Source organism: Bos taurus, chromosome 22, assembly GCF_002263795.3.
Source record: "Bos taurus isolate L1 Dominette 01449 registration number 42190680 breed Hereford chromosome 22, ARS-UCD2.0, whole genome shotgun sequence".
NCBI lineage: Eukaryota > Metazoa > Chordata > Mammalia > Artiodactyla > Bovidae > Bos > Bos taurus.
This window is the reverse complement of record NC_037349.1, coordinates 34357541-34379554: the sequence shown is the minus strand read 5'-3', so window position 1 is coordinate 34379554 and position 22014 is coordinate 34357541. Positions and strand designations below refer to the sequence as shown.

Below are 22014 nucleotides of genomic sequence, written 5' to 3'. Positions count from 1 at the left end.
ATAGAATCTTTCTGAGTAGGTAAACTTAGGAAAATCCAAAGTCAAGAGGGGAGACTCAAACAAGGACACTAGAACAATCTGAAGCTTCTGGAATCTGTAGGTACATCAGACAGACTAATTCCTGACCAGAGTAACATAAATCCTCACATCAGATCAGATCAGTCGCTAGGTCGTGTCCGACTCTTTGCAACCCCATGAATCGCAGCACGCCAGGCCTCCCCATCCATCTCCAACTCCTGGAGTTCACTGAGACTCACGTCCATCGAGTCAGTGATGCCATCCAGCCATCTCATCCTCTGTCGTCCCCTTCTCCTCCTGCCCCCAATCCCTCCCAGCATCAGAGTCCTTTCCAGTGAGTCAACACTTCGCATGAGGTGGCCAAAGTACTGGACTTTCAGCTTTAGCATCATTCCTTCCAAAGAAATCCCAGGGCTGATCTCCTTCAGGATGGACTGGTTGGATCTCCTTGCAGTCCAAGGGACCCTCAAGAGTCTTCTCCAACACCACAGTTCAAAAGCATCAATTCTTCGGCACTCAGCCTTCTTCACAGTCCAACTCTCATATCCATACATGACCACAGGAAAAACCATAGCCTTAACTAGATGAACCTTTGTTGGCAAAGTAATGTCTCTGGTTTTGAATATGCTATCTAGGTTGGTCATAACTTTCCTTCCAAGGAGTAAGCGTCTTTTAATTTCATGGCTGCAGTCACCTTCTGTAGTGATTTTGGAGCCCAGAAAAATAAAGTCTGGCATTGTTTCCACTGTTTCCCCATCTATTTCCCATGAAGTGGTGGGACTGGATGCCATGATCTTCGTTTTCTGAATGTTGACTTTAAGCCAACTTTTTCACTCTCCTCTTTCATTTTCATCAAGAGGCTTTTGAGTTCCTCTTCACTTTCTGCCATAAGGGTGGTGTCATCTGCATATCTGAGGTTATTGATATTTCTCCTGGCAATCTTGATTCCAGCTTGTGTTTCTTCCAGCCCAGCGTTTCTCATGATGTACTCTGCATGTAAGTTAAATAAACAGGGTGGCAATATACAGCCTTGATGAACTCCTTTTCCTATTTGGAACCAGTCTGTTGTTCCATGTCCAGTTCTAACTGTTGCTTCCTGACCTGCATACAAATTTCTCAAGAGGCAGGTCAGGTGGTCTGGTATTCCCATCTCTCAGAATTTTCCACAGTTTATTGTGATCCACACAGTCAAAGGCTTTGGCATAATCAATAAATCAGAAATAGATGCTTTTCTGGAACTCTCTTGCTTTTTCCATGATTCAGGGGATGTTGGCAACTTGATCTCTGGTTCCTCTGCCTTTTCTAAAACCAGCTTGAACATCAGGAAGTTCACAGTTCACACATTGCTGAAGCCTGGCTTGGAGAATTTTGAGCATTACTTTACTAGCGTGTGAGAAGAGTGCAATTGTGCGGTAGTTTGAGCATTCTTTGGTATTGCCTTTCTTTGGGATTGGAATGAAAACTGACCTTTTCCAGTCCTGTGGCCACTGCTGAGTTTTCCAAATTTGCTGGCATTTTGCACTCATTCCTATTATCTGATACAATATAGCTTTCAATAAAAAAAATTGTAAGGCATTTCAAAAGGTAAACTAAAAAATTTAAAAATGAACCCAAAATACCATAGTCTGAGTCTGCTTTATTGACTATGCCAAAGTCTTTGACTGTGTGGATCACAATAAACTGTGGAAAATTCTGAAAGAGATGGGAATACCAGAGCACCTGACCTGTCTCTTGAGAGACCTATATGCAGGTCAGGAAGCAACAGTTAGAACTGGACATGGAACAGACTGGTTCCAAATAGGAAAAGTCATACATCAAGGCTGTATATTGTCACCCTGTTTATTTAACTTATATGCAGAGTACATCATGAGAAATGCTGGACTGGAAGAAACACAAGCTGGAATCAAGATTGCCGGGAGAAATATCAATAACCTCAGATATGCGGATGACACTACCCTTATGGCAGAAAGTGAAGAGGAACTCAAAAGCCTCTTAATGAAAGTGAAAGAGGAGAGGGAAAATGTTGGCTTAAAGCTCAACATTCAGAAAACGAAGATCATGGCATCTGGTCCCATCACTTCATGGGAAATAGATGGGGAAACAGTGGAAACAGTGCCAGACTTCATTTTTTTTGCAGGGGGGGCCTCCAAAATCACTGCAGATGGTGATTGCGGCCAGAAATTAGATGCTTACTCATTGGAAGGAAAGTTATGACCAATTTAGACAGCATATTAAAAAGCAGAGATATTACTTTGCCGACAAAGGTCCGTCTAGTCAAGGCTATGGTTTTTCCTGTGGTCATGTATGGATGTGAGAGTTGGACTGTGAAGACAGCTGAGTGCTGAAGAATTGATGCTTTTGAACTGTGGTGTTGGAGAAGACTCTTGAGAGTCCCTTGGATTGCAAGGAGATCCAACCAGTCCATTCTGAAGGAGATCAGCCCTGGGATTTTTTTGGAAGGAATGATGCTAAAGCTGAAACTCTAGTACTTTGGCCACCTCATGCAAAGAGTTGACTCATTGGAAAAGACTCTGATGCTGGGAGGGATTGGGGGCAGGAGGAGAAGGGGACGACAGAGGATGAGATGGCTGGATGGCATCACTGACTCAATGCACATGAGTTTGGGTTAACTCCAGGAGTTGGTGATGGACAGGGAGGCCTGGTGTGCTGTGATTCATGGGGTCCCAGAGTCAGACACGACTGAGTGACTGAACTGAACTGAACTGAGGGGACAAATAAAGTCCCAAACCCAGACTCATGTCTGACATGCATGTTGAAATAATCAAACAGGAATATAAAATAACTATGAGTAAGGAGTTATGGGCTTTAATGGGAAAGTAGACAATATGCAAGAAAATACGTGTACCATAATAACAGAGATGGAAATTCTATGAAAGAACCAAAAGGAAATGCTAGAAATCAAAAACACTGTACAGAAATAATGTCTCCTACAAAGTGACAAAAAATTCAGTGACACTGAAGATAGGTCAAGAGAAAGTTCCCAAATGTTCCCAAATACAGAGAGAAAGAGAGAGAGAGAGAAAGAGAAGGAAAAGAAAACCTAGTGTCTAACAAGTATAGGACAACTGCAAAATTTATATGTGCATTTGTAGTGCTAGAAGGAAAAAAAAGAGACAGTGGAAAAAAATATTTGAAGTAATAATGGTTGAAAAATTTTTAAAGACAGATACAATATTAGAGATGCAGGTAGCTCAGAGGTTACAGAGCAAGGTAAAGATAAAAAAGAAAATAAACAAGAAACATAAAGTGAAATGAAAGTGAAGTCGCTCAGTTGTGTCCGACTCTTTGTGATCGTGGACTGTAGCCCACCAAACTCCTCTGTCCATGGGATTCTCCAGGCAAGAATACTGGAGTGGGTTGCCATTTCCTTCTTCAAAGAAACATAAACCCCCTACAAAATTCACAAATAGGCATATCATATTTAAACTGCAGGAAGTTAAAGAGAAAAATCTCAAAAGAAACCAAAGAGAGAGAAAAAAACTTGCCTACAGAGGAACAAGATAAGAATTACTGTAGATGTTTCATCAGAAAACAGGCAAACAAGAAGAGGGTGTAGTGAAATACTTAAAGGATATGTTATAAACTGAATGTGTTTCCCCGAAACTCTTATGTTGAAGGCTTAACCACCAGTGAGGCTGTATTTGGAGATGGGGCCTCTAAGGAAGTAATTAAGGTTACATGAAGTCATAAGGGTGGGGACCTGATCTAGTGGGATTAGTGTCCTATAAAAAGAGGCATCAGATCACTTTTACTCACTCACGTTTCATGCTCTCTCTAATTCTCTCCTCCCTCTCTCTTTCCCTTTTCGTTTAACTCTTTCTTCCCCCCTCTTCAAGTGTATACACGAAGGAAAGATCATGTAAGACACAGAGAGAAGGTGGTCATGTGCAAACCATGAAGAGAACCCTCATCAGCAACCAAATTGGCCAGAACCTTGTTCTTAGACTTGCAGCCTCCAGAGCTGTGAGAAAATAAACTACTGTTGTTCAACCCACTGATCTATGACATTTACTGATGGCAGTTGGAGAAGATGAATACAATGTTGACAGTAAAAAAAAAACAAAAAAACAGAACACCAATTTAGAATTCTATATCCAGTGCAATTATCCTTTATCAGTAGAGGAATATTTTATCATATAAACGAAAACTAAAGGAACTCACCAGAAGATCTGTTCCTGAAAGCAATGTTAAAAAAAACTTCTTCAGGTAGCATAAAAATGATGTAGGTCAGAAAACTGGAACTCTGTAAAAAATAGGTAGCATTAGACAAAGAATACATTAAGGCAAAATAAAATATTTTACCTTTCATCTTTTTTATTTGTTCTAAAAGATAATTGTGTGTTCAGGGTAATAATAGCAACACTGTATTGGGTGTTTATAGCAGATAGATAAGTGAAATAGTTGATAATATTGTCTCTTTTATTATTTACCTACACTATAGGCAACATGGTATCATGTTTTTGAAAGCAGACTTACATTCACTAAAAATGTATACTGTAAATTTAAAGCAACCATTTAAAATTTTAAAAAGAAGTATAGTTCACATTCCAAGAGAGGAGAGAAAACAGAATTATAAAAAATGCTCAATTAACACAACAACAAAAAAGGCAGAAAAACAGAAGGGAAAAACAAAGAATAAGTTCAATGAATATAAAGCAGAGACGGGGTAAATATTAATTCAACCATAGTAACAATTATTTTAAGTGTGAGTGGTCCATAAGCATCAATTAAAAAGAGATTATTTTGTTCGGGGAGTAAATCCTAAGAGTTTTCAAGTCACCACAAATTCTCATGACATTGCAGTTATTCGTTTGTATTCCTTTTTTTTTTTTATTGTACCTATATGAGATAAGGGATGTTAACTAAACCTGATTTTTTTCACAATATAAATCAAACCATCATGCTGTATACTTTAAATTTACAAAATTTAAAATGATATATGGCAATTATTTACCAGTAAAACTGGGGGGGGGGACCCAGAGATTATGACTATAGATATAAAAACACATTGCAACTACATATGGTTTATTAGATACCCATTTTATAGACTCAGGTTAAAAGAAAAGAGGTGGAGAAAACCACAGAATTACTACTAATCAAAAGGAAGCCATAGTGGTTAGACTAATCTCAGACCAAGCATATGCTTCTCTGGTGGCTTAGTTGTAAAGAATCTGCCTCCTAATGCAAAAGACGCAAATTCGATCCTTGGGTCAGGAAGATGCCCTGAAGAAGGAAATGGCAACCCACTCCAGTATTCTTGCCTGGGAAATCCTAACAAAAGAGAAGCCTTATGTGCTACAGTCCATGGGTTCACAGAGTTGGACATGAGTTAGTGACTGAACAACAATACTTGAGTACAAGAACAATTATCAGGGATAAAAAGGGGTGTTACATAATTATAAAATGGAAAATTCCTCCCTCCAAAAGTGACAGTCTTAAATGTTTAGGCATCTACAAAGAGAGCAACAAAATGTATGAGGGAAAAAGCAAAAAGAAATCTAAGGAAAAATAGATAAATCCACCATTCCAGCAGGAAACTCCAAAACCTCTGTTTGTCAGTGACAGACCAAGGAGGCAGAAAATTATGAGGACATAGACAGTCTGAACCATCAATAATCTTGGTCTAACTGATATTCATACAATAATCTATCCAACAACAGCATAATATACAGCTTTCTCAAGCACACATGGAAAATTCACCAAGACAAACCACATTCTGTGCCACAAAACACATCTTCACAAATTCAAAATAACAGAATTTATACAAAATACATCCTTAGACAACAATGAAATTAAACTAGGAATCAACAACAGGGAGATAATCTGAAAAATCCCCAAATATCTGAAAGTTAACACACTTTTATTTTTCTATTGAGGTAGCATGGATTTATAATGTTATATGAGTTTCATGTGTACAACACTGCATTTCTATTTCTATATACCAAGCAACGTGCTCACCACCAAAATTCTATTTTCCATCTGTCACTATACAGTTGATCCCTTTTATCCTTCACTCCCCCAGCCTTTGACTTCTTTCCCTCTGGTAACCACTACTCTATTCTCTGTAACTCTGTGTTTTAAAAAGTACATTTAAAAATCAATCATAGGTCAAAGAAAAAGTTTCAAGAGAATCTCAAAACTATTTTGAACTGAATCAAAATGAAAATTACAATTTATGAAAACATGTGGGATACATGTCGACATTGTTCTCAGAGAGAAATTTTAGCATTAAATGCATGTATTTGAATAGGAGAATCTAACATTGTTAACCCAAAGCTCTCACATAGAAAACCACAGAAAGGAGTGCAGTTTAAATCTAAAGCAAGCAGAAAAAAAAAAAAAAAAAAAAAGAAATGATAAAAATTAGAGCAAAAATCAGTGAAAGTGAAAACACAAAACAATAGAGAAAATCAATGAAATTAAAAGCCAGTTCTTAGAAAAAAATCAATAAAATTGATAAAACTCTAGACAGGCTAACTAAGAAAAAAAGAGGAGAGAAGACACAAACTACAACATCAGAGATGAGAAAAGGTACATCGCTACTGACCTCCTGGACATTTATAAAACAATAAAGAAATGCTATGAACCAGCTCTACACCCACACATTTGTTAACTTTGATGAAACAGTCCAATTTCTCAAAAGATACAAACTACCAAAATGCACACAGACAAACATATAACCAGAATAACCCTATATCTATTAAGTAACTTGAATAAATAATTCGTAGCCATCTAAAGAAAGAAAACTAGATCCAGGTGTTTACTAGTAAATTCAACCAAACATTTAATGTAGAAATTATACCAATTCTCTATAATCTCATATCTTTCAGAAAACAGAAGCAGAGGAAACACTTCTGAAATGTACTGCGTCTAGTTCTGCTCTAATATCAAACGAGGTAAACACATTGACTGAGAAAGGAAAACTACAGATCAGTATCTCTCGTGAAGTTAGATGCAGGATCCTCAACAAAATATTAACAAATCAAATACATATTTATAAATACATACAGGTACAAATATACTTGTATAAAAGTCATAAATCAAGTCAGATTTATTCAAAGTATGCAAAGCTGGCTCAACATATGAAAATTAGTTAATGTAACCATTAAAGAAGAAAGATATGGTCGTATCAGTTGATGCTGAAAAAGCATTAGACAAAATCAAAGATCAAGTCATCATAAAATAACTCTCAGTAAACTAGGAATTAAAAGCAACTTCTTCAACTTAATCAGTAACAGCTATAAAAAAGCTGCTTAGGAGAGACTGTACACCATGCCTCATAGAGATTGTACACTTTCCCTCTAAGGTTAGAAACAAAGCAAGGATATCCTGGCTCAGCCCTCCTAGTCGATGTTATGCTGAAAGTCTTTGCTAGCTTAATAAAAAAAAATGTAGGGCTCCCCTTGTGGTCCAGTGGTTAAGAATCCTCCTGCCAACACAGAGTACATGGTTTCAATCCCTGATCCAGGAAGATCTCAAATGCCCCAGAGTAACTAAGCCCAGGCCCGAGTGCCACAGCTACTAAACCCCAGTGCCGAGAGCCTGTGCTCCACGAGAGTGCTGTGTTTAGTCATTTCAGTCATATCTGACTCTTCGCAGCCCCACGGGGTGTAGCCCCCCAGGCTCAGAAGCCTGCACACTGCAACAAAGAGTAACCCCTGCTCACCGCAGCTAGAGAAAGCCCATGCTCAGCAATGAAGAACCAGCGCAGCTAAATAAATTTCAAAAAAAAGAAAGAAAATATATACAGATTGGAAGGGAAGAAATAAAGTTTCCTTTATTTATGGATGGCATAATTATCTACACAGACAATATTAAAGAATCAACAAAAATTAATGAACTAATACGGAAGTATAGCAAGGGCTGCATGATAAAATGTCAAGATACAAAGGCAATTGTTACTTTATATGCCTACACTGAACTTTTGGAATTTAAAATTTTTTTAAAAATCACAGTTTCACAAACATGCATACACACAAAGAGAAATATATGGTATAAATTAACAAAATATTTTTGGGATTTATAGGATGCAAAACAATACAAATAGATACTCCATGTTATTGGATTAGAAGACTCAATATTATTAACAGGGTAATACTTCCCAACTTGATCTATAGATTCAACATAATTCCAAGAAAAATCCAAGCAAGAAATTCTGCAGATACTGACAAAGTGATTTTAAAGGATATATGAAAAAGACCTAGAACAGTCAAAACAATATTGAAGAAGAATAAAACTGGAAGATTCACAATTCCTGATTTACTAAAAAGTTATAGAAACCAAGACAACATGGTATTGGCAAAAAGTAGACACAGATCAAGATCTATCAAGAAGACCTACACAAATGTAATCAATTGATTTCAACAAAGATGCAAAGGTAATTTAACAGAGTAAAGATCACAGCATGCTGGTTCTCTTTAGATACAGCACCCAAACACAGTACATTGAAGAAAAAATGACCCACTGATTTTATTAAAATTAATAACTTCTGTTCTACAAGAGACACGGTTAATAGAATGAAAAGATTAAGTCGCATACTTGGGGACAATATTTGCAAAATGTATATCTAAGGTTGGACTTGTATCTATAATACATATGTATATTAAAATTCAACAATAAGAAAATGAGAAACCCAGAGAGAAAGTGGGCCAAAGATTTGAATAGACCCCTCACTAAGGAAGAAATACAGATTACAAATAAACACATGAAAATATTTAAAATATCATTTATTACTATGGAAATGCAAATTAAAATAACAATGAGATATCACTAAATTATCTATTAAAATGACAAAAATTTTTAACAATCACAATATTAATTTCTAGAAAAGATACAGAGCAATAGAAAGTCTCACTCAATGCAGAGGTGAATGCAAAATAGTATAGTCACTTTGGAGGTATTTTGCAGTTTCTTGCAAAGCTAAAATAGGCTTACTATATGTTCCAACAATCATGCTTCTTAGTATTTACCAAAGTAATATGAAAATGCATGTCCGCAAAAAACCCAGCATGTGAGTGTTTTTAGTTGCTTTATTTCTAAACACCACAAACTGAAAGCAACCAAGATGTCCTTCAATAGGTGAATGGAGAAAACACAGTTTATATATCCAAACTATATAATTTTCCAAACTGCATTATTCATATAATGACATACTTTTCAGTAAAAATGAATGAGTTCTTAAGTCAGTAACAGAGAATTAGCCAGGGGTGGAATTATATGCTTTAGAGCTGAAAGTGAAAGTGAACGTCGCTCAGTGGTGTCTGACTCTTTGTGACCCCATGGACTATACATACAGTCCAGGGAATTCTCCAGGCCAGAATACTGGAGTTGGTAGGCTTTCCCTTCTCCAGGGGATCTTCCCAACCCAGGGATCCAACTCAGGTCTCCCACATTGCAGGAGGATTCTTCCCCAGCTGAGCCACAAGAGAAGCCCAAGAATACTGGAGTGGGTAGCCTATCCCTTCTTCAGAGGATCTTCCCCACCCAAGAATCAAATCAGGGTCTCCTGCATTGCAGGCGAATTCTTTACCAACTGAGCTATCAGGGAAGCCCCTTTAGAGCTGAGCTGTTCAATATGGTAGCCACTAACCAATGTGGTCACTGAAGGTGACATGTGATTAAGAAAATGAACTTTTAATTTAATTTTATTTAAATTAATTTAAATTTATTAATAAATAGCCACATGTGTCTAGTGGCTGCCATTTTAGGCAGTTAAGCTAAAAAACATAAAACTCTGCTCCCACTCCTCCCTTCAATTTTCTCTAACCTCAAATTTAGTAGCTTTCCCCCTTCTCTCTCTGTTCTTTGTTGTGAGGATCAATTTAGCTTTTCTTCTCATTTGATGGCCTGTGCAAGGTAGGGATTTGGAACATGGAGAATGGGGATAAATAGAAAAGTTGGCCAAAGAAAGATACTTCCTAATCCTTCCCTTTCCTTCTCTCGAAGCTTGTTTATAAAACACCAACCTAGTAACATGAGGCTGAATGATCTCCTTACTATTCCCACAAGCACTGCCCTAGCTTAAGTCCACTTTACCGAAACCACCACAGTCCCTTAACTGCTTCTTTCCTATAACCCATCTCTAAAAATGCTTCCCAAAGCTACTGGCTTGGTTTTCCTAGCGAAATTCAGCAGCTCAGAATTACTCCTTCACCCAAGTTTTTCACACCTTCCCCACTACATGGTAATAGTAATGTTTCTTAACTTTCTTGATCCTTGGCCTTCTTTCTTTTCCCCAAGCAAACTGGATCTTTTCTTTCCAGAGCCTTTGCACCCACTAGCCAGAGATGATACGCTCCTGGTGTTTCAGTAGTGGCTCCTGTCTTGCAGGAAAGCCTGTGCTCAATTTCACCCTCTTAGAGAGACTGCCCATGGCAAGCCTACCTAATCCAGTGCCCCCTTTACTCTCTTTTCCAATACTCAGATTTATTTTCCTTTGAAGCATTTATCATTACTCAACATATCTATTTTCTGTAGTTTCTTATTAGAATACAATTCTACAAGGGCTCATGATTATTTGTTTTATTCATTAATATCCATGCCCATGATTATTTGTTTTATTCATTAATATCCCAAGCACCTAGAATCATGTCTAGATTACTGGTAAACATTTGCTAAATGAATGCAAAAATGTGAAATACAAACCAGAAGAGCTCTGTTAATCAACCTAGTTACAAGGGACAGAAATCCAGGACAGCAAAACATATTTGTCAGTAAAAACAGTCTATATATGTTATGAGTATTGTTTCTATGGAGTTCTACTTCCCAAAGAGTGCTTGAGTGAATACTTGTCCTGCACAAGTCATTGTTGAAAGTGTCATGTGCACAAAAAAGATTAAAAAATGCTGCATTCTGTATCCATTTCATGGAGAAGCACTCTTCCCATTACCATGCAGAATGTTCTGAGCAGTCCTGCAGTAAATGAACTGGATTAGTCTTATTTTAAAATGTCTTAAATATATACTGGCAAAGAAATCATTTTGCAAAGAACTCCGTAGTTGGGAGTCACTTGACATGCAATAATTTCACCCCAGCTTCTTCTGATATAGACTTTGTGTATCTGGGCACTGCGGTAGGCAGGCATATGATCCATGCTGAACCAACTACAGTGGCTCATGATTTGTCTAAAGGGTGGGCCTACGAACCAGGCCAGGCCAATCAGGACATCTGCAAGAATTAAAGGCCGAAACTTAGAGACAGACATCCCTTGTATTTTAGGTCATGAATTCAGTGCTATAACTTTTAAGTAGCCTGTTCTATACTTTTTGTTACATGAGAAAGCTTGTGTGTAGCAAGAAAGAAAACAGTTTAGACACAGATCTGCATTTGAGATGTAGAGAAAGAAAGAAGGAGAAAGTAAATACTACCCATTCATCCTTTAAGTCTCTAAGTCCAGTTATCCCTGAGGCTAGGTATACTCTGTCCTAATATTTTGTCACAAAAGAAAATATACCCCCATCTCCAATCCTAAAGGAAATCAACTGAATATTCATTGGAAGGACTGATGTTGAAACTGAAGCTCCAATACTTTGGCCACCTGATGCAAAGAACTGACTCACTGGAAAAGATCCGAATTCTGGGAAAGACTGATGGCAGGAGGTGAAGGGGACAGAGGATGAGATGGTTGGATGGCATCACCAACTCGATGGACATGAGTTTGTGCAAACTCTGGGAGATAGTAGAGGGCAGAGGAGCGTGGCGTGCTACAGCCCATGGGATTGCAAAGAGTCAGACATGACTTGGCAATTCAAACAACAACAATAACAACTTCCTTTTTTAGACTGGTTCACTAATACACATGCAACGCCTCTTTTTTTTTTTAACTGAATTTCTTTGGGAAATCCTCTCCTATGGCAACCTCAGCAATAAGTCTGAGCTGTTGACCAGTACACTCAAACTTGAAAGGACAACAAATAATCAACCAACCAATCAGAGAAAATGACTCTTGTTTCTGAATAACATACAGATTTCATAAACATAGATCTACTTCCTGGATGAAATCTGCATAGACTCTCAGCTTCAAGTTGGAGCCAGATATTCAGACACAGCATGATATTGTGCAAAGATGAGGGCAAGCACATACAGACTCTGAAGTACACAATTCTAAGGGATGGCAATTTCACGGGATGTAGTAGGAGCTATTCACAGCAGTCTCAGGAGTCTTTTTCGTCTGGCAGACCTAGCTGTGCAAGTTCTCTATACCTCTATTATCTTCCACCCAGGGAAACAAGACACTTGCCTAACACCTCTTGCTGTCCTCAAAACAGCGCTCAGAGAAGGAGCTTAATTCATGTTTGTGGACTGAATGAAACTTAGGCTGGTCCTATTCCTTATTAACGTGGTTACAGTCAAGGTTGACTTAAGGAATTCTTAATAAACTTTATTTTCAGCACATTACTTCATGAATGCTATCCTTGTAGATTCATATATATTCGGTATATACTCAGTGGTTGCTTTTGAGAAATCTAAAAATACCGTCCCTTGGCATTTGCCCTAGAACAGTGTGCTGCCTTGACATAGCCATAACAGTCCCACCATATGGGAGGAAACCTGGGTACTTTCAAACAGACTTTTCTTTTAGGATCAAGTCTGCTGCTGTTGCTCAGGCTTGTAGCCTCCTGAACCTCTTTATTTAGGTACAAAATTCCAGGGCTACTATTTCATATGTGCGTGCATGTGTAGTCGTGTCCAGTTTTTTTGACCCCATGGATGGTAGCCCGCCAGGCTCCTCTGTCCATGTCCATGGAACTTTCCAGGCAAGAATTCTAGAGTGGGTTGTCCTTTCCTTCTCCAGGATTATTTCATATGTAGGATTTTAAAATAGCTTGTAGTTTCAGCTTTTCACCACTAGAGTTCAATCTTGCTCTTATCTAGACTATCTCAAAGAAGAAAAACAGAAGACCGATCCCCTTAAACAAAACAAAACAAAAAGAAAATTCCCAAAGTGCTTTCTCCAATTTAAATCCTGACCTTTGGCTACCAAGAGCTGACTTTATTAATGTGCCTTTTCTTTTCAACGTACTTAAGATTTCCTGGCTGGTATTGTCATCAAGTATAAAATTATTGAATGTTTTTGTTACAACTGATTTTTCAATTGTTGAGAAACCATTTCCTTTAGACTCAGTTTGTTCATTTCTAAGTAAAATCTTCAGCTATAATTACCTGGCTGATTTATGGGAGCTTATGCTTATGGTCAGTGGCACTTGGGGGCTCGGGCTCATGGCAGGGCACCAAGAGCTACAGTAAATACAACTGCTGTTTTGGGCCTCACAGCTAATCATTCCTTTAAAAAGAACTTTTCAAAAATAATTCAGATTTCTCCATGAGCCTGTGAGTTCCAACTTAAACAATGACTTAGTTTACCCCTTTATTTGTACCTATTGTCTTCAAATATATTTCTGATGAGACCAAAATCCCAAAATTTGCTTTCTATATAAGCAGTTTCTACAAAACTTCTCACACATGCCTGGAACAGTTCGACTAAATGAATTTAGAAAGTGACTTTAGAATTTGGAAACTGGGATGCAGGCATATATGTATCATTTTTCTAGCTTCTTAAAGGTCTTACTCTTTGCAGTATTTCTTATGTGTCATAGATAACACTTGAATCTTCCCTGTATAAAGAGGATCTCCCTGAGGCTGGACCCAATTAGGACAGAGAGAAAAACCATACTGACTTAGCTAATATTCATTTTTAGACAAAAGAGAGAAAAAATTTGAAAATGACATCTTATAACCCTAGTTTTTGTTAGGCAGATGTGATAACCACTACACTATAGAAACCATATAACCCTAGTTTTTGTTTTACAAACAATTCAGGCCCATTTTACAAACTAAAGTACTAATAAGCATGAAGTGTGCTTTTCCATCACTTGTCTTTTGAGCGGAAGTGAGTGGTAGGATCACATCCAAAATCACTGCAGATGGTGACTGCAGCCATGAGATTAAAAGACGTTTACTCCTTGGAAGGAAAGTTATGACCAACCTAGACAGCATATTCAAAAGCAGAGACATTACTTTGCCAACAAAGATCCGTCTAGTCAAGGCTATGGTTTTTCCCGTGGTCGTGTATGGATGTGAGAGTTGGACTGTGAAGAAGACTGAGTGCTGAAGAATGGATGCTTTTGAACTGTGGTGTTGGAGAAGACTCTTGAGAGTCCCTTGGACTGCAAGGAGATCCAACCAGTCCATTCTGAAGGAGATCAGCCCTGGGATTTCTTTGCAAGGAATGATGCTAAAGCTGAAACTCCAGTACTTTGGCCACCTCATGAGAAGAGTTGACTCATTGGAAAAGACCCTGATGCTGGGAGGGATTGGGGGAAGGAGGAGAAGGGGACAACAGAGGATGAGATGAGTGGATGGCATCACAGACTCGATGGACATGAGTTTGAGTGAACTCCGGGAGTTGGTGATGGACAGGGAGGCCTGGCGTGCTGCGATTCATGGGGTCGCAAAGAGTCGGACACGACTGAGCGACTGAACTGAACTGAGTGGTAGGAAAATAACTTCAGTGACAAGAAAAAGAACATTGACGAGAGGCACCAAAGACATAATGTTTCATAGTTTTGCTAAGAATCAAGTGATAATTCCCAGGACCTCTAAAAGTGATGCCATGCCAAATGAGGGATATATAGTAACTACTAATATTTACTGAGCATTTATTATGTGCTTGGCACTTTAAGTGGTTTATTTCATGTCATCTTCACAGCTGCCTTCATAACTGAGTTAAGGCTGCTCCTCAGTCTCATTTTCCAGATAAATGAAGTCTAATAGAAGTAATTAAATTACAGACACCTACTAGTTCTTTACTAGTGGTAAAGAACCTGCCTGTCAGTGCAGGAGACCTAAGAGATGCTGGTTCGATCCTTAGGTTGGGAAGGTCCCTTGGAGGAGGAATTGGCAACCCACTCCAGTATTCCTGACTGGAAAATCCCATGGACAGGGGAGCCTGTTAGTCTGTGACCCACAGGGTGGCAAAGAGTTGCACACAACTGAAGCAACTTAGGATTGAGGGACAGATGGTAAATGGTGGAGCTAGGAGTTAGACCCAGGTGCCCAGCTGAACAAGGTTGTGGATAAGAGTTCTGTATCATATGGTCAGAGCTTTATTTGAAGTTATAGATGAAGAGAATCATTACAACTCTGATATAAAAGAATGGCCATTGCTAGGCAGAATAGTCGGAGAAGGCAATGGCACCCCACTCCAGTACTCTTGCCTGGAAAATCCCATGGACGGAGGAGCCTGGTGGGCTGCAGTCCATGGGGTCGCTAGGAGTCAGACACGACTCAGCGACTTCACTTTCACTTTTCCCTTTCATGCTTTGGAGAAGGAAATGGCAACCCACTCCAGTGTTCTTGCCTGGAGAATCCCAGGAATGGGGGAGCCTGGTGGGCTGCCATCTATGGGGTCGCACAGAGTCGGACACGACTGAAGCGACTTAGTAGTAGTAGTAGGCAGAATAGTGAAAAAACTTGCAAGACAAGATCAGCAGGAATTAGATGATAAACAAGATGTAATAATGATGAACTTTACCATCTACTGGGGTTTTGTAACAGACAGATGTGTGACTCAAATAGCTGAACGATGTGTCCTTCACGCCTTCTACCTCTAGGACACAGAGCCTGGTCACATGGTAAGAACTTCTTTCCTCCGTCAAGTGCCTAAAATTTACACTATTTTTTAAAGGAGAATATTGAAACCCCTCTTGGAAACTCACAGTTGATATTTGCAGTTGTGACAAATAATTATGCTCAGGTTGGCTCTATGATGAATTATCTGCATTCTCACTCCATGGTACAGTGGGAAGTGCTAACTAATCTCTTTCTTATCAATGTTAGATTGTGGGTTAAACAATCCTGCCTCCCAGAAAATACTACTGCAGTAATTACCCATGATGAGCTGTTCATTCGTTCATGGTAGGGACAATATAGGAATCAGGATTATTTGTGGAATGACTAATCCAGCCATAAGCAAGTATACCCCAACAGACTGTTCAGATCACAGATTCACTTGAGTATTTATTAAGAACTTACTACATACAAGGCATTACTAGGTGCTGAGAATATGGAAGAAAGTAAAACAAAAATATAATTAAAACAATAAAAATCTCTGTCTACAACCTGGGAGGGGAGGTGAAAAATTAATACAAATGAGGGAAACATAGTATGTATGATGCTGATAAATTCTACAGAGAAAAATTAAAATGGGAAGATAAGGAGTGTCATTTTCTTCTGTTTGCTTGTCTTGCAGTTTAAAACAAGATGATCAGGGAAAGATACTAGTTATAATGGTAATAATAGTAGTAGTTATTATTATTGTGTCATTACAGGCACTAGCACAGCTTATACTCGTTGAACGCTTACTATTAATATATAACAGCTTCCTTTAATTTAGAGCTTATTTAATCATTACTACCACTCTTTCTCACAGATAAGGGAAAAAGATCAGGAAAACCATACACCTTGTCCAGATTCAGCTAATCAGAAAAAAGTGTACACATTCTGAGCCTCAACCCAAGTTCTTTAGCCCACCAGAAGGCTTCTGCTGAGTGTCCCTGCTATACATTGTAAATGTCCATGAAGGAGAAAACATTGAGGGAACCATGATAACCTAATTTTCTCAGTCAGTCAGTTCAGTTGTTCAGACATGTCCGACTCCATGGACTGCAGCACGCCAGGCTTCCCTGTCCACTACCAACTTCTGGAGCCTACTCAAAATCATGTCCATCATATTGGTGATGCCATCCGATGATCTTATCCTCTGCTGTCCCCTTCTCCTCCCACCTTCAGTCTTTCCCAGCACCGGGGTCTTTTCCAACCAGTCAGTTTTTTTGCATCAGGTGGACAAAGTATTGGAGCTTCAGCTTCAGCATCAGTCCTTCCAATGAATATTCAGGACTGATTTCCTTTAGGATTCACTGGTTGGATCTCCTTGCAGTCCAAGGGACTCTCAAGAGTCTTCTCCAACACCGAAGTTCAAAAGCATCAATTCTTCGGTGCTCAGTTTTCTTTATAGTTCAGCTCTCACATCCATATATGACTACTGGAAAAACAAGAGCTTTGACTTGACAGACCTTTGTTGGTAAAGTAATGTCTCTGTTTTTTAATATGCTCTCTAGGTTGGTCATAGCTTTTCTTCCAAGGAATAAATATCTTTTAATTTCATGGCTGCAGTCACCATCTGCAGTGATTTTGGAACCCAGAAAAATACAGTCTTCCACTGTTTCCATTGTTTCCCCATCTATTAAGCTAACTGAAATTATGATTTATGCATATGTCGAGAATACATAACTCCCTCTACATTAAAATATTTATGGCAGTTGACAGAATTTCGGGCAAAACAAACTGTCTGAAAGAATTATAAATTATAAAGAAATGTTCAGTTGGCTGTGCATGGAAAGGCAGAATAAACCAATTATCGATAAAAATAAAATAAAGATTGTGTGAAATACCAGTATTAGGTATTTGAAATGAACTCATTACTCCTGTTAGAAAATGAATTTGACTATATATTGTTATTGTTGTTCAGTCACCAAGTCATCTCTGACTCTTCAACCACATGGACTGCAGCATGCCAGGTCTCCTTGCCCCTCACCATCCCTTGGTGTTTGCCCAAGTTCATGTCCATTATGTCAGTGATGCCATCCAACCATCTCATCCTCTGTCACCGTCTTCTCCTCTGCCTTCAATCTTTCCCAGCATCATGGTCTTTTCTAATGAGTTGGTTGTTCCATCAGGTGGCCAAAATATTGGAGCTTCAGCTTCAGCATCAGTCCTTTCAATGAGTATTAAGGGTTTATTTCCTTTAAAATTGACCAGTTTGATCTCCTTGTGGTCCAAGGGATTCTCAAGAGTCTTCTGTAGCACCAGAGTTCTAAAGCATCAGTTCTTCAGTGCTTAGCTTTCTTTATGGTCCAGCTCTCACAATAGTACATAATTACTGGATAGACCATTGCCTTGACTATATGAACCTAGACTATGTATTACCTCATAATTAAGAGGGAGAAAACCATGCTAAGCTACATAATATTCGTTTTTGTTTCAGACAAAAGGCAGGTAAGTTTCCTTGATAGAAATTTTTTGTGTAACTGAATCCTTTTTAAAAGTTCATGGGCTAAGAGTGAAGAACAATATTGTAGGAGGCACACACTCCTGCAAGAATCATTTAACCAACCTTCTATAATAAATAAAAGCATAAATGAAATTGGAATTTCTGGGTGGTAAACAGCTGAGATACTGTGATTTGGCTATTCTGTATACTGCATATCTTATTTAACAATGGGGTGAAGAATGAGAAAATAGATAGTTAACATTTCTGAGTTCCTCCTCAAAATATTATAGTAAGTAAACTTTTGACAGGCTTTATTTAAAATCAGTTTCATGACTGGCAGAAATTATAATAAGACTAACAAAAATAATAATAGCTTCCTCAGAACAAAAGAAACAGTTATCAACTATTACTTAACTGGGAGCTAAGGTCTATGCTGAACATTTATAAGCACTATTTCATTTCATTTTCCCCATGACTCTCTAAGTTCAGCAACATTTTCATTTTAGGGATGAGAAAACTGAGGCTCAGAGAAGTTCACCTCAGTTCAGTTCAGTCACTGAGTCATGTCTGACTCTCTGAGACCCCATGGACTGCAGCACACCAGGCTTCCGTGTCCATCACCAACTCCCAGAGCTTGCTCAAACTCATGTCCATAGAGTCGGTGATGCCATCCAACCATCTCATCCTCTGTCATCCCCTTCTCCTCCTGCCTTCAATCTTTCCCAGCATCAGGGTCTTTTCCAGTTAGTTAGTCATCTAACTAACTGGAAGTTAGTAGAAGTTAGACACCTCCAAAAGTTTCCCAGTTTGTAAATGGTAGAGCTCAGACTTAGAAATGGTCAGACCGATTCCATAGCTTGTATGTTTAACTACTACTCTAAAATTAGTCCCTTTGCATATAATCATTCCATATTTTTATTAGATTTAAACATTAGGATCAGAATGCATAGAGAAAGGCTTATGTGTTCCCAACTTCCTAGATCAAAATAACAAGTGTAATAAAAATGAAAAAACTTTAAATGTTACATGAGATAAGCTCTACTATATATGAAGATAGAAAAAAGAAACAAGGAACTCTTGACGGTGGTATAGCTCAGACCAGAATCCCTCTTCAGGTCCCAAATAATGAGAAACAGCTGTGACTTATGGGCAACTGATGTTTCAGAACCAAGGACAGAGGCAGATATTTCTTCCACTAGAGGGCAGAGTAATCATTACTTTTAGGGAGTCTTTAGAGCCAACATGATTCTCCAACAGGCAGAAAGCTAGCTCAGTTTTCATAGTTTCACAGTGATTAGAGAGCACGCCAAAAACCCTTAATTGCTCCAGATAATAAATGTAGATTTTTATTTATTTTAAGGATTAAAAATTAAGAATATTTTATTCATTTTAAGGATTTTTTTACAGTGGACACCTCAGGGTTTATACTTGGTAGCCACAGTATCAAAGTGCAAAAAAACAAGTGCAAAATATCAAACAGCATAAGATAGTTTTGGACAATTTGGATCTGAAACTCCCTTCATAGCCCTTGTATTAATATTGACTGACTTCATATTTACCTATTGAATGACAGCAATAAATGTCCTTTTTAGGGTGTGTTTGGAATGAGGATTATGTAGTCTATTAAAATATTAAGAAGGGGAGTTCTGGGAGGGACATATGAAAATGGTAAAAACATGGGCTTTAGATCTGGACTTAAACTTGACTCCATCACTTACCCTCTATGTAACTCTGGGTAAACGATAACATCTCTGCACCTTAATTTCATCAATTATGAAACATGAAAAATAATAATACATATCTTAGAGAATGGTTATGATGAGTGAGTCTGTAAAGCATTTGACTTAACATCTGGCATACAATGCTCCAGAGATCATGATCACTACAATGATGATGATTCTACATTGTGAAGGGATAGAGAGAAATGATGACCTCAATGTATGTCAATTTACATTATTCAAAGTAGTTTATACATATCAAACAAATTTATATACAGGAAATGTATATAACCATTTACTTGCTTATTTATTCATTCATCAAGCATTTATTAAACATCTACTCTGTGCCAGGCAAAGTGAATACAAATGCAGTCATTAAAACATTTTACAAACACTCTGGCAGATGGTAACAAAAGATTTAGCCAATGAAATGACAGCAGTGATATGCATCGTTGCTACATCAAAGGTTCATAAGCTACTGTGTGCTTTGCCATGATTTTCTTCTCCCTGCCAACCCTCTCCTCAACCAGTACACAATGCTTCAGATCATGTTTGCCCTGCCAGCCTGGGTCCCTGAATGAGAACAATGACAGTGTGGAGGAGAGACTCTAGCTAACCCATGATGGACAGAAAATGTACCCAAGAAATCAATGTTTTAAAAAAGTTATTAGATTTAGGGTCATTTATTACCTCAGCATAATCCAGGTCTATCTTGAATGGTATACGTTGGTTGCTTTTAAAAGCACTTACATTATGGAATTCAGGGCTGGGGGGAGGAGAGATGCATATAGGTAAACTCTAAACTCTAGTGTAAAGCCTATAAGACATTTAAGAGCAAAGTGTGAAGCAGAAGCCAAAGCAATAACTTTGTGATGTGATGTAGGGGAGAATTTGACCAAAGAAGTGACATCTTACTGAACTACACTCTTCTAGCAACTATTTCTGTAAATTGGTATAAATTTATATCCTACACTTGGGTGCAAAAAAAAAAAAAAAAAAAAAAAGCCCCAAAACCACATTTCAACTCATTAAATCTGACTATGTTCTCTAATCATTATATAGGTGTCCATGGTTCTTGCAGTATCTCAGGAGGCTGATGCAACCTACAGAACTTGGAAAAAGACCTCTGGCCTTGGGGTACCATGATGGTCACCTAAATACTCCCTATCCAAACATTTATAGTGATTTACAGGTGAGGAACTCTGCTCCCTCAAGCATGCAAGCATGGAGACGTTTGCAGCTGTTCACAAATATGTGGAACTTGGTGACCCAACCACTTCCTGGACACTCCAGAAACCCATTATTCCTTTTTCCTGCAGAAGCCATGTTCCGAGCCAGGACACTCAACCCTGTTCATCCTTGAATTTCTAATGTGTAGCCATACCCTCCAACTTTGAAGTAATCTAGTCTACTCTTCTTTCGGGACTAAAACACAAAAGCTATTTCCCTCATATCTGAGTTTGCGTTAAGTATGTTGTGTGTGTGTGCGTGTGTGCATGCGTGCGTGTATGAGAGAGAGAGGAAGGGAGGGAGACAAAGAGAGAGAAAGACAGACATAGACAGGAGAAAGACAGAGGGATGACTTAATTTTCTTGAAAACCCAACAATGCATTCTCATATCAGAGACAAGAAGTTAAATGTCTTATTCCTTTCTGATAGTCTACAGTCTCCCCAAAGAAAAGACAGTAATTAGCATTGAGGTCTTTGTGGCTATTACTGTGGTTGTTATAATAACTCATCATGTTACCTTGTAAAAGAAGAACTTCATGCACCTAGGAGCTGGCAGGAACAGAGAAAAAGGAAATGGGAAAGAGGCATTAGCTCCTTTTAGAATATAATAGGAGCCTTCTAGTATGACTTTTTCGTACAAGGAGCTTAAATCTTCAAGAATTTAAATGCACTCCCACAGGCATTTAAATTGTGAATAGGTTCTCTTTGCAATGATCTTGGGAGTGATAACCACTGATAGAGTGACAGTCTTTAGAGGTAAAATGGAACAGGTGCTTTTGATGACTACACCACTCTCTGACAACACGGTGGGTTTTTTTTTTTTTTTTTGGTAGATATGACTAGGATTTCAGCCTTAACCTGAGTAACTGATATGGCCATTTTAACAAACACAATAGATACTGCTCCCCTTTACATGACTGAAAAGAAGCCTTCTTAGGGGAGGAGAGTTCTAGTATAGGGATTTCATTTTCCTACTTT

General features: G+C 38.3%; 1 long non-coding RNA gene across 1 annotated transcript in view; it reads right to left on the bottom strand.

Moving 5' to 3' along the window:
• Positions 1-22014, bottom strand: part of LOC132343500 (uncharacterized) — a 157017-nt gene that overhangs the window by 92675 nt on the left and 42328 nt on the right. Inside the window, exon 2 of the long non-coding RNA XR_009492368.1 lies at positions 4201-4282. This is a non-coding gene — a long non-coding RNA (uncharacterized lncRNA). The remainder of the gene's footprint in view (positions 1-4200; positions 4283-22014) is intronic.